Consider the following 12263-nt stretch of genomic DNA (forward strand, 5'->3'; position numbering starts at 1 on the left):
ACATTAAATCAAATAAAATAAGTATGACTAATATTACATATTACAAGCTCTACATGTCGAAAAATAGATAGCGCGCTCCTGTGGAAATTTCCGTCTTTGTGTCAAACAGTAAAAAGTTATAGTTTTCGAATTAATTATTTATCTTTTCTCTTTAGTAATAGTAGGTACGGACGGATACCTGAGTATAGTAAGATTTGTTATATTTATTTATTTAAAACTTGATTGATTTAAGATAAACTTATTGCGAATAGCATTCTCTACCAGTCAACCTTCAGAAAATAGCAAACAGATAACATAATCAGTCAATTCCCGATCAACATCTTCCTATACTCCTTTAGGATTTATGGATTTTCAAACCTCGGGAACAGAATCCGTGTCAAAGCCACGTCCAGGCCATTGACCCATGTGGAAAATTTTCAAGGCTTGTGATTCATTCCGCTCGTCGCCATTGTGTTTAAAAACTTGAGATTCCCCGTCCTGATCGTAAAAGTGATCTTTGATAGACTTGAGTGAATAAAAGGCCTATAATTTTCGTGTAAATTGAGGCAAGAATTTATACTGTTTAACGTAATTTAACACACATTTTATATAGACTTCGTAATTTCTAAACAAAACAAAAACTACCATAATAAATTAAAATACTTTCTCGAATAATGAAAAAAATTTACGTGATTATTTGAATGAATGAACAACTCATAACATCAAGAGGATGTAAAACTTCTTTGATTAACAGCAATAGTTCTCTTTTTAATTATTAATCAACTTATTTTACATTGCGTTTTCTCAAATTAGTTAAATTTGAACATAGACCATAAAATTTCCTGTAAGTCAGCAGCAAAAATAGACTAAAACCTAGAAACGTAGATCAGTCTGAGACGACCGCGACGAGCAAAAGAAGTTCAATCCAGTTTGAACTGGATAGAACTAGTTTCTATGATCGTCCTGAATAGTCTTTCAGTAAGACATTAAAAACTAATAAACATTTACTTACATTAAAATATTAATTAATTATAATAAATGAATTATTTATTCATACTGCAACTGTAATCTTACTTTTCGTTTTACTATTTTGCATGCTACGTCTTTTACAAAATTTGTAGAAATAAAGATGTTTAAAATGATAAATCAAGGTAATAAGCCTATAATAAACAAAGCTATGATTTACTGGAGCGAAACTGGGGTACTAGAATAAATAAATTCTTATTTTAAAGTAAGAATAAATAATTTATTAGAAGTTGAGTATAGAGTATGATAATTAAGTGGATCCAAATGCTACAAAGATAAAGCATAAGCATGCCAAATAACTACTTTTATACACGCATAAAACCTACTTTTATTCAGCCAACAGAGTCTCAAAGCTCAGACTGCACAGAGCACTGCACCGGCTATAAAACATCCCGATGCAAAAATTGCATCGTTCGAATGATACTGCAAATTATGCAAATGCATTGCTATTTACACGACATTCGTTCGGTTGGATCGTTGATGCATTCATTTCGCTACTAGCTTTGGCACACGGTTTTGTACGCGTATCTATTTATATCTTTACATCAAAACATATATCTAATAAAACGGTAAGTCTTTACATAGAAAAAAAAACAAGTGTAATGCATTATTTGTATGCTTCCGAAGCCGAAACAATACTTTTTAGAATTTTTGTATGTTTGCCTGTTTGTGTTGTGTGTTCGCGATGGAACCAAAAACGGCTGAACCTATTTTAATGCGGTTTTCGTCAATATACCGAGGAATAAGATTAAGTACGAGACAGGCCTTATAATATTCGCAAATGTTCGGCGCCGTGTGGTTCTCAGTTCTTTAGAATAGGACCACTCCATCTTTTTCCCATGGATGTCGATAAAGGCGAATAAAGGATAGGCTCATAAACTTGGAATTGTCCTTTTAGGCGATGGGCCCTGTCACTATTTGAATCTCAATTAAGCCAAACAGTTGAACGTGGCATATTGGTATTTCCGAGACTGTTGGCTCTGTCTACCTCGCAAGGGATATAGACATCATCATATGTATGTATGTTTTCTCGAATAGCTGAGAATGAAATCATGAAATCATTAATATAAGATTATTGTTAGTCTAACTTTCGGCTCTATGCCCTAGGAACGATTACCTAGGTATTTAGGACATCAAACTCGATGTACAATGACCTCGGCGGGCCCCGGCGTGTTCGCGCCAACCTTGCGACCGACCGCCCGCCAGTGCTACCAGCTCGATTGTGATTACCCAAAAGTAATTGTGTTATTTCTTAACGAAATAAGCACTTAATTTGAATGTTATGATAACTTTTGAACTGTATTCGTTGAATTTTCAAAAGAAACTATGGAAATATATTTTGCGAGGGAATTAAATCCTGGTGGTTTTTCCGAAAAGGAAAAAAAGACACATAATAATATGTCATTTAAAGAGGCAATGAAGTAGAGTATGGAGAGAGAAATAAAGAATCTTAGGTAATTATAAGTATTTCGTCAAAGGCTATTAAGGCTATCTTAGCTATATATTATGTGTGTCGAAGTACTTGCTACACAGCTATAAGAGATAAAGACGTGATAACATGTGTATGTAAGTAATTGCTATCTTATGACTGTTTATATTCTCTTATATCTCTTCCTCCTCTTTGCGTCGTAATTCTCAGTGCTGAGGGCCGAGAAATAATTTTCTCTCTCACGATACTTTTTAACAGCGTCGGACCAAAGCAGTGGGATGTGAAGTAATATCTTATATCTAATGTACATGATTTTGTTAAATTAGAATAACAAATTAATTAATAATATTGTTACAGGTAGAATTTATCGGGAAAACTCCTTAGCGGGCAACACAGCTTGCCCGCTATGGTGCGCCGGCCCGGCCGTCGCATTCATGATCGCGTTCGAATTTTAAATTTTAGAACGAGACATAATTCTTTATTGCGATCCGAAAAGTGGATCAGTGGCCATGACCACTACGGTACTGCTGTTTTGGAAATTTTGCGATCGAAATATGTAGGTACCTACTAACATAATTATAGTTCATACATGGATATTTTTTTTACGTTAGGTTTATTAGATAATAACCTTTTAAGAAAATTTCAACAGTACCTCTGTTTTTCTGTTTTCCTTTGTTATATTAGAATAACAACTTAATTAAAAATATTGTAATAATCTCCGAACGAATGACGGAATCGATCGAAATACATATGTACTAACATAAAGTTTATGCATGGATAATATATATTTTTTTTTGGCCTAACCTTTTAAGAAAATTTCAACAGAGGTTCATTACGTGATTGAATGAATTGATGAAATTTTTTACATATACTTAAGTTCTACCTTTTACCTACAGCTTCGTCCTTCGAATTCGAAATACAGGTTTTTCTAAAATTGCACGGGAACTATAGTTATGAGCTTGATTAAAAGTTAAGTCCAGACTCGTTATTATAAATGAAATAAAAATGAAAAAAAAAAAACTAAAAATCTCATGAAGGTTGGTTCAGTAGATAACTCGTAAAGAGAGAACAAACAAACAAACTTACTTTGGAAATAATAAACTTATTTGGAATATAGTTGGGATTGGTATTATTCGCTAAACATTTCAAACTGCAAAAAACAATGCTTAAACAATGGCTGCCAATGCCAGATGCGCGGATAACCTAAATAAAGACAAAATTAACGATTAATTAACTCGCCAAGTGCGTTTTCCGCGTTTTAATGTCCACTGGTTTTACTTGAACTAAGTATTTTTAGATAGCATAGTAATGATAACACACAACTTATGCGTTTAAATTTATTTGATACTAGACGCCGCCCGCGACTTCGTCTGCATGGAAACCCTGTCAATACCGCGGGAACTCGGGAATAAAAAGTAGCCTATATGTTATTCTGGGTCACATACCAAATTTCATCGTAATCGGGTAACTGAATGTGTAGGTTTCCTCACGATGTTTTCCCTCACTGTTAGCAAGAGCTACGGTTAGCAATCTTACCAATGTAAGTACTTACTACTCAGAAGTACTAGAACTCTTTGAGTGATTCCTGTGATATAATATACAAATATACAATACATTATTAGTGTTTCCCTCTTGATTAAAAGAAAATCTTTATCCATTATAATCCACACTAATAATTAAAAGAAAAGATTTGTATTTTAGTATGTTTGTAATGAATAAACTGAAAACTACTTGACTGATTTTCACGTAATTTGTCACAAAGATAGAATAGACATTCGGAAATGACATTTGGCTACTTTTTTCTGAAATTCCTCACGGTAGCGAAGCCTAGCCCTAAAGCTAGTATTATATGAGTCAGTGGTTGCGATTACTTTTTTACTAGCAGTAGCCGCGACTTCGACAGACTTCAATCTATAAGCTTTAACTTAACCGTCATGAAAATCCGTTCATTAGTTTTCGCGTGAAGACAAAAGGCGGTCTTCACGCGTTCTGTAATTAATTTGTCATTCAGTCCAATAAAGATAAAGATGCCTGTCTTTAAAAATTATATCCTTTCTTATGAAAAGTTTACTACGGAGAGACGACGTCAAATAGCTGTTGAAGTACTTACCTACATTACCCACCTGCCCGAAATGCATTATGTAATTGCATCGGAAACAATGCACCGACAAAATAAAATTCATTCAAGTCGATTTCATGACATTCGATGATTCATTTTATTGAATGTGAAAAATTGGTATGAAAATGATGAGAAGGTAAAAATATAGGAAATAGATTAAAATAATAAAATATTTGCGCTGGTAAAGAAAAGATGATGCACGCTCAAAACAGACTGTCATTTATTTTTCTTATTTTAAATTACAAAATGTTTGTCCTTTACAAAGGAGTTCGGAACACTCTAAGGAGTTCGTAACACTTCTCATCATTTTCATACCAATTTTTCACTGGCAAGAAGATTTTTTTCTAACATCTATTGCGTGTCATGTCATGATGGCTAATCGTGAATCATATAAATCCAAATAACAAATTTATAAATAAATTTCATAGACAAGATTTCACTAAAGTGCCAAAAATTATTAAAATAATTATAATTTTGAAAAAACTAAACAATAAGTGATATTTTTGTGGGAATTATTATATTGCATACGCTAGATTATAAAAATAGATGATTGCTTGGTTTTCGGACTCGTTGACTTAAGTTGATTAGTATTATAATATGCTTACGGATTTTATATAACCCGTGTAAGGCTTAATTATAGGCACCTTGTAGGTGGTATCCGGCCTCTAGTTCTAAGGTAAGTACATCTGTAAGTACTAAGATACGTTACTTTACTTTCCAATTATGTGGAGTCTGTCGATATAATTATGTGCGGCATCGCATGACTGCCGTTCACACGGGGTTCATTCCAACGTCACCGATTTCAGGGCAAGATGGTGCGCTTGCGACGTGCGAGAAAGAGAGAGTGCCTTACACAGGTGTGCGCGCAGGCAGCCGGCCCATCAGCTGTTCGCCGCGTTCGCTCGTGCCCGTTGCTCGAATGAAATGCCGCGTGCATTGCGGGCAGGCAGTGAACCCAGTGCGAGTCGATAGCTGCGAGCGGTCAGACGCGCGATCCCGCCCGTTTGCCCGCCGATTCTCGCCCGACTCCCGCCCGCCAGCGCGAAGCGACCGTACACTACCGTATCCTCGGATGTATCAGTGTGCATGTTTGTGTATCGTGTCACTGACGCGGCTGAGCTCTTTGTCTTATTAGCAGGTAGGCAAATGCTTCACCAACTTTTTTTGAGAGCCGGATACATTCGGCTCACTTCTGAGACGGTTACGGTTTATTTCTTTCGTAATTGAATTTTATATAACTCCGACACAATGGACACTTTTTGAAGTACTAGTTTAGTTTCATTGAGCTCTTTTTGTTTTGATGAATTATAGCTTTGTTACAGTTGTTGAGAATACGATGAGTAAGTATGTTATAAGTTGGAAACAAAGGTTGACTACGTTTAAAAGCTGCGATAAAGGGGCCGAAACAGGTTTCCTGTGGAAAGGCATCTGGCACGCACTAATTGATATAGCATCAAATCAACTGTCGGCGAAGTAATGAGACGCAGAGGAGGTCGGGGCACGATACGGCCGGCTCCGGGAACCATTTCACGTCAATTTTAAATGCAATCTAAGTGCGTAGTGATGTCATCGTCATTAATTCATGTCGATTGAATCACGATTCACAGTTGTTATTATAAAGTATGAAAAGTTCTAAAGTATTATCTTAGCGATACCAACCTTGCGTTAAACGTGTGTAGCCAAGGTTGCTTTTAGTTTTGGCAAATTTAAACGATTGGCCTCGATTGTGAAGTCTCAGCCACAATTGATGCAAACGACGATCTTATTATAGAGCATGATTACGACTTGTTGAGTTGTTGTCAATCGTTCAAAGAGAAAAGAGGGCAAAAGGAAGTTGGATGGCGGGGGGTCGAGAGGAGGTCTCGGTGACGCCATGACGCAACTAATTGGTGTAATATTTAATAAAACGTACTCTTATCTACTTAATCAGTTAGTCAAGAATAATATGAATAATTAGGAACCATTATGGGTGGACTTAAAAGTACCTATACCTATACACAACTTTAAAATTTACTTCATCATATAAAAGACCTAATATTTCACACAATTACTTCGACAACTCCCTAATAGGTATATAAAAAATAACTAAATTGAAACACTATAAATACCTACCTCAATCATATTTTAATTCTTTCATATTCATTACATAATACTTTTTAAGAAAATTTATACCTATATGATAATGCATTAATGTTATTGAGGCTTAAAAGTTTGAATAAATTATTTTGAGAAACAACATGCTTAATAATAATGAACTTTGTAAAAAATCCCAAATAATAAATGAAGTTCATGGCCTGTATGATCGGTTATCGACAAATCAGTAATACCTACATGAAACTGAAGCAATTACTTCTTATCATACATTCGATGATGATAATATATGAATCAGTAGTACGTGTAGTGGATTGGGATGAGTTGAACATTCACGCCACGTTCACGTGCGTGATCTTTCTCATTTTTATGATAGGTAAACTAGCTGTGGCCCGGGGCTGCGGTCCTTTGGGAACTATCTATCTAAGTCAGTTGATGTGCTTATGTTCAAACCGCTGATTCTACTGATTTTGATAGGTTTTGAAATGACATTAGTAATGTAGAATCATTTGAATATTTTATTATTTATTTATAAGAGTATAATGTCATAAATACATTACATAAATGAAGGAATACATGATTCTGATTCTGATTCAAACAATGTTAACTAACCAATATAGTTAATACTGAAATCAAATTAGCATATAAATGAAGATAAGCCGTTATGAAATTCCAAAAAATGTTTATTTTCTAAGGGTGTGTCTTGGGAATATCTAGAAAGTACTTTGAATATCTTCATAAAACCTTCAGGCGTCGAACTCTGCGTCAGGTCACCCAACTCAGCCAGACAGTCGATATGTCTGGAAAATCTTTACCCATATTATGAAATTAGGATTCGGATGCAAGCTTGACTTACCAACGTCGAGGTGTGTGTGAAATAAGTTCCGGTGTTTCTAATGCCAGACCAATTGGCTCAAAGTTATTTACTCTAAAAGTAATCATAACGTTTTGTTATCTCCTACCAATTGATGTTGCCAGTCTTTTTTCAACGACAAAAAGTTTTATCTGTTATACATTCATGGCATTCTTGAGTCTTCAATGTTACAAGTATGCTCACTTGAATAAAACATAAAAAATAAACAAAATTTTACATCTTTGTTATGAATTACTTACTGCACTTGATTCCGTAATGACCGGTTAAACAGGAAGAGCGAATGATAAACCAATGTCAAAGATTAAATGAATTTCATCAAGCGAGGAAGGAAACTAAATGGCTGAATCAAGTAGATGCAATGGCGTGCTTTGAAGTTCGCTTTATAGTAATAAACTAGTAGGTTTTTCCTAAAATTCTTATATGTAGTCTACTGAATGATATAACTCAATATAACCCCCCTGTGGTAGTAAATTGTATCTTATACAGTGAAGTTTCAATAGCGACATAATTCTCCCGAATCTCCCCGAAGATTTACATAGCGATTACACTATACCAACTTACAACGACATTAGTGAACTTCAGGTCATACAATACAGGTGTTTTTACTAGAATAAAAGGGAAGAAAAATGTATTCATACATATAAATACCATCATCTTTATCCCTTATGGGGTGTACTTACAAGGCCCAATAAAGACTTGAGGGCCACGCTTAACGAGAATGAGATGGAGATAGTAGATATAATTGATTTTGTTACAATCAAAATAATCTTTGAGTGGTTTGCTCTCATAATTATCAGAAAATATATTATTTTTAAGTTACTATTTTTGTATTGTGAACGTACGGTTCATTTGGGATGTTCACATATTATGAATTACAATTATCGATCTTTTCGGCGAATAAAAAGTAAGCCAGTATCAAAAACCGATTCACACGCAATAACTACCCGTCTAAAGCCAGACAGATGGTTAAACACTGATCAATATATCAGTCAATTTTATTAATATACCTTACCGTTACGTGTATACACTGTATCTTTGAAACCTCGTCGATATTACTGTTGTACAAAAACAGATCGAGGAGTCAGCGCGCGGTTTTGTAGCAAATTCACGACTACAGATTAAAAGAAGGCCGCTAAGCGAGTGTTCGCGAAAGCCCGGGAGAGGGGGTCGCGATCACGCGAGCGAGAAGCGAGCGAGAGTGGGACTACGCGAACGGTAGTACTTACCCGCCCGCTTTTTGAATCTCCTGCTGGCATGATGCACACTATGTGATGTTGCAGTCTTTTTTTTTTAAATAAACTTATCATATTTAATTTTTTGATAAACTTAAGTCTTACTTAAAATACTTTTTGGCACTTCACAGAGTTTATACCACTGTGATTTTTCTTTATTTATTACTTGTTTTTTTCGGGTTTGACCATTTAAGGTAAATAAATAAAGATCTGTATCTATTATATAACATGGGTACAATACTTTATACACTCTATAAGAATATATATAACTATACCTACTTACATAACCAATGATCAGTAGATTTACTTTCCGTTCTTACGTTTTGTCAAGGTGAACAAAATCTTACTGTCATCTGGGCTATCATGGCCGCAAAGATAAGATGTTTACAAGAAAACATTTAATCTTATTTACATTTAACTACTTTAGTGTTTTACTTTAGTTTTTTTGTTAATGGGAATTTCTGCAATTATTAATAGCCTACCTATGCTTCAAAATTTCTAACCTGTTGTGTATATCTGCTTCAAAAGTCATAAATCTCTCGCAGAATTTACATACATATTTACATATAGTACCCTTGTGGGGTAGACAGAACCAACAGTATTGAAAAGACTGATAGGCCACATCCAGCTGTTTGGCTCATAATGATAGAATTGAGATTTAAATAGTGACAGGTTGCTAGCCCATCGCCTAAAAAAAGAATCGCAAGTCCAATAGTATCCATGGAAATTAGATGGAGTGGTTCTATTCTTTTTGTATAAAAAATAAAATTAAATATGGATTTGAAGAGGTTATCTATGTCTATTGTCTAAGTCAATATATGGTTCTTTCTTTAACTTTCAAAGACCAAATTTCGAATGTCATGAAAAAGGGAGATTTTATATGTAGATCCCGTAATCGTCGAATATGCAAGAAATGAGTAATGAGTGTGGAGGTAGCGGGAGAGGTCTGTAAGGATCGTAGCAAGTGGAAATTCATAGTCTCTACCTACCCCAATGGGAAAAAGGCGTGATGGTATGTATGTATGTAAAAATGGTTACCAAAGATTAGACAAATCACGTTTTCATCGCACCGTTGGTTGGTTGCGTCGGCGACTGTTGACAATGACGCGGTGACGACAACAACAAAAATAAAAGCGGTTTCTACTGAATATCAGTTAACTTTATAGATATACTACGATCCAAAACAAATTTACTGCACAATATCTACTGTCGTAAATGGCTTTTTTGTCTAGGTGATAATCCTTCTTTCTTCTCGGTTACATCTTCTGACCCCCTTTGAGAGAAGTCTAGGTAGGCGTCTGATCATTATCCTGGTTTGGGTTACGTAAGTTTTAAGACGAAGCACCTCCCGCCTGACCTACGCAACCTTCCAGGGGTATCCAATCCATACTTGATCTTGGTTATACATCCATATGCCTAATTGTGCAGGTTTCCTCGCGTTTTTTCCGATCGTTAAGCATTCAAATTAACGTAACATTAGTTACTCAGAAAAGAGTCTATAGTACCAGATTAGAATCTGTAGCTACCTGTTCATCATTTTTATTTAGAGACGTTCACCACTCGGCCACCGACGCGCCATAGCGAAGTGAGCAGTATTTCAATGGAAACTGCGCGGAATGTTGCCGTCGCGGTATCGATGCGACCTTGCTAGAGTGCGACCGCAAGTCATAACAAAAACTTTACTTTTGTATCTTTTTAACATCTTTCTATTGCTTCAGTTAAAGTTTCTACGATTTATTGACGGACGGAAATATTTGTAAATAAATGAATTCAAATACAGACTATACATAAAATCTTGCCATCACTATGCCGTGTGGTTACACGTATTATAGAATAGGACCGCTTCATATCTTTTGCATGGATGTCGTAAAAAGCGACTAATAGAATGGTTATAAATAGAGATTTATTTTGTAGGCGATGGGCTAGCATCAAAATATTCGAACTATTTAACTTAGGCACTTACATACTTTGTACCCGTTATTATTGAACTTATTAATAGTATTTCATTAACCCAATTAAATATCTACTAAGATTCAAACTCAAAATAACTTAAGAGATCCATTAGCACATTTGTAGTGTAATGTTTACAAAAAGTCAAATTACTTATCTAAGTTATTTTGCCGAAACGGAAGAACTGTATGGCAGACAATTATGACAGGACCTATGTATATTTGCCACCAAAATCTAGGACAATACCTCAAAATTTCCTGCATTCAATGGCGTTCTTTTCCATCAATATTCCATACGTCCGGCCGTGCTGTATCAATTAATTGATCAAACTTGCATTGCGGCGTGGTGAGACTGCGACAGAGTATTTGCCTCAAAAACCGTAATTTTTTTAGTTATTCCGTACATTAAACGCACTAACATACATATAATTACGTCTCTGACTCTTACGGGGTACACGGACGTTTGCTTTATGGCTTAATGATAATTCAACATATACTAAATGCACCTTTATACGAAAATTAAATAGAAAAACAAATATATACGGAACAAATTGCACAGATTGAGTTAGACTAGTTCGAAACTTAGGAGATACTTACTCAAGGATACTTTTTTTTATAATAAATACAAATATGGATAAACACCCGTGTGGTTCCCGGCACCAATACAAAAAAGAATAGGACCACTCCATCTCTTTCCCATGGATGTCGTAAAAGGCGACTAAGGGATAGGCTTACAAACTTGGAATTCTTTTTTAGGCGATGGGCTAGCAACCTATCACTATTTGAATCTCAATTTTATCATTAAGCCAAATAGCTGAGCGTGGCCCATCAGTCTTTTCAAGACTGTTGGCTCTGTCTAGCCCACAAGGGATATAGACGTGACCATATGTATGTATGTATGTATGTATGGATAAACACCCAAGACCGATTCTCACTACTATTTTATTAAGCCAAATAGCTGAACGTGGCCTTTCGGTCTTTTAGGGACTGCCGGCTCTATCTATCCCGCAGGGGATATAGACGTGATTATATATCTTTATGTTTGCAAGACCCAGGGCAATCGCATTACAAAGATAACAGTATCAATATTTTCAACAGTCCCTTCGAGAATATGTAAAATCGAGCAGACTGTTTTCTGTGTCCCGTCTAAAGAGCAAATAAACAAGTTGAGCGTCGAACAACATTGGTTGTCGAGAGAGCGGGCGACCTCAAAATGACGTCACTGAGGTCACGCAACGCTTCCTACTATGTGTCAAGTCGGTCACAGTCACTCGCTGTGCATTATATTGTATATGCACACATACATATAATCACGTACGTATCTCCCGCCGGGTAGACAGAGCTAACAGTCCTGAAAAGACTGATCTGGTCATGTTCAGCTGTTTGGCTTAATTATAGAATTGAGATTCATATAGTGACAGGTTGCTAGTCGCCCAAAGATTCCCAAGTTTATAAGCCTAGTAATTGTATAAATGACAAAATCTGTTGTTAGTCAAACCTGTACATTTGGTATTCAGATGATCACTTATCTCACACTAGCTGTGCCCGCGACTTCGTCCGCGTG

At 35.6% G+C, this 12263-nt stretch overlaps 1 protein-coding gene across 1 annotated transcript in view; it reads left to right on the forward strand.

Annotated features, from left to right (window-relative positions):
- The first annotated feature begins 5501 nt into the window (after positions 1 to 5501).
- The window catches only part of LOC106141864 (uncharacterized), a 54910-nt gene continuing 48148 nt past the window's right edge, over positions 5502 to 12263 (forward strand). The window contains exon 1 of the mRNA XM_060948182.1: positions 5502 to 5691. The gene's annotated coding sequence lies outside the window, so the exon portion shown is untranslated. The remainder of the gene's footprint in view (positions 5692 to 12263) is intronic.

Source organism: Amyelois transitella, chromosome 15 (genome assembly GCF_032362555.1).
Source record: "Amyelois transitella isolate CPQ chromosome 15, ilAmyTran1.1, whole genome shotgun sequence".
NCBI classification, from domain to species: Eukaryota; Metazoa; Arthropoda; class Insecta; order Lepidoptera; family Pyralidae; genus Amyelois; species Amyelois transitella.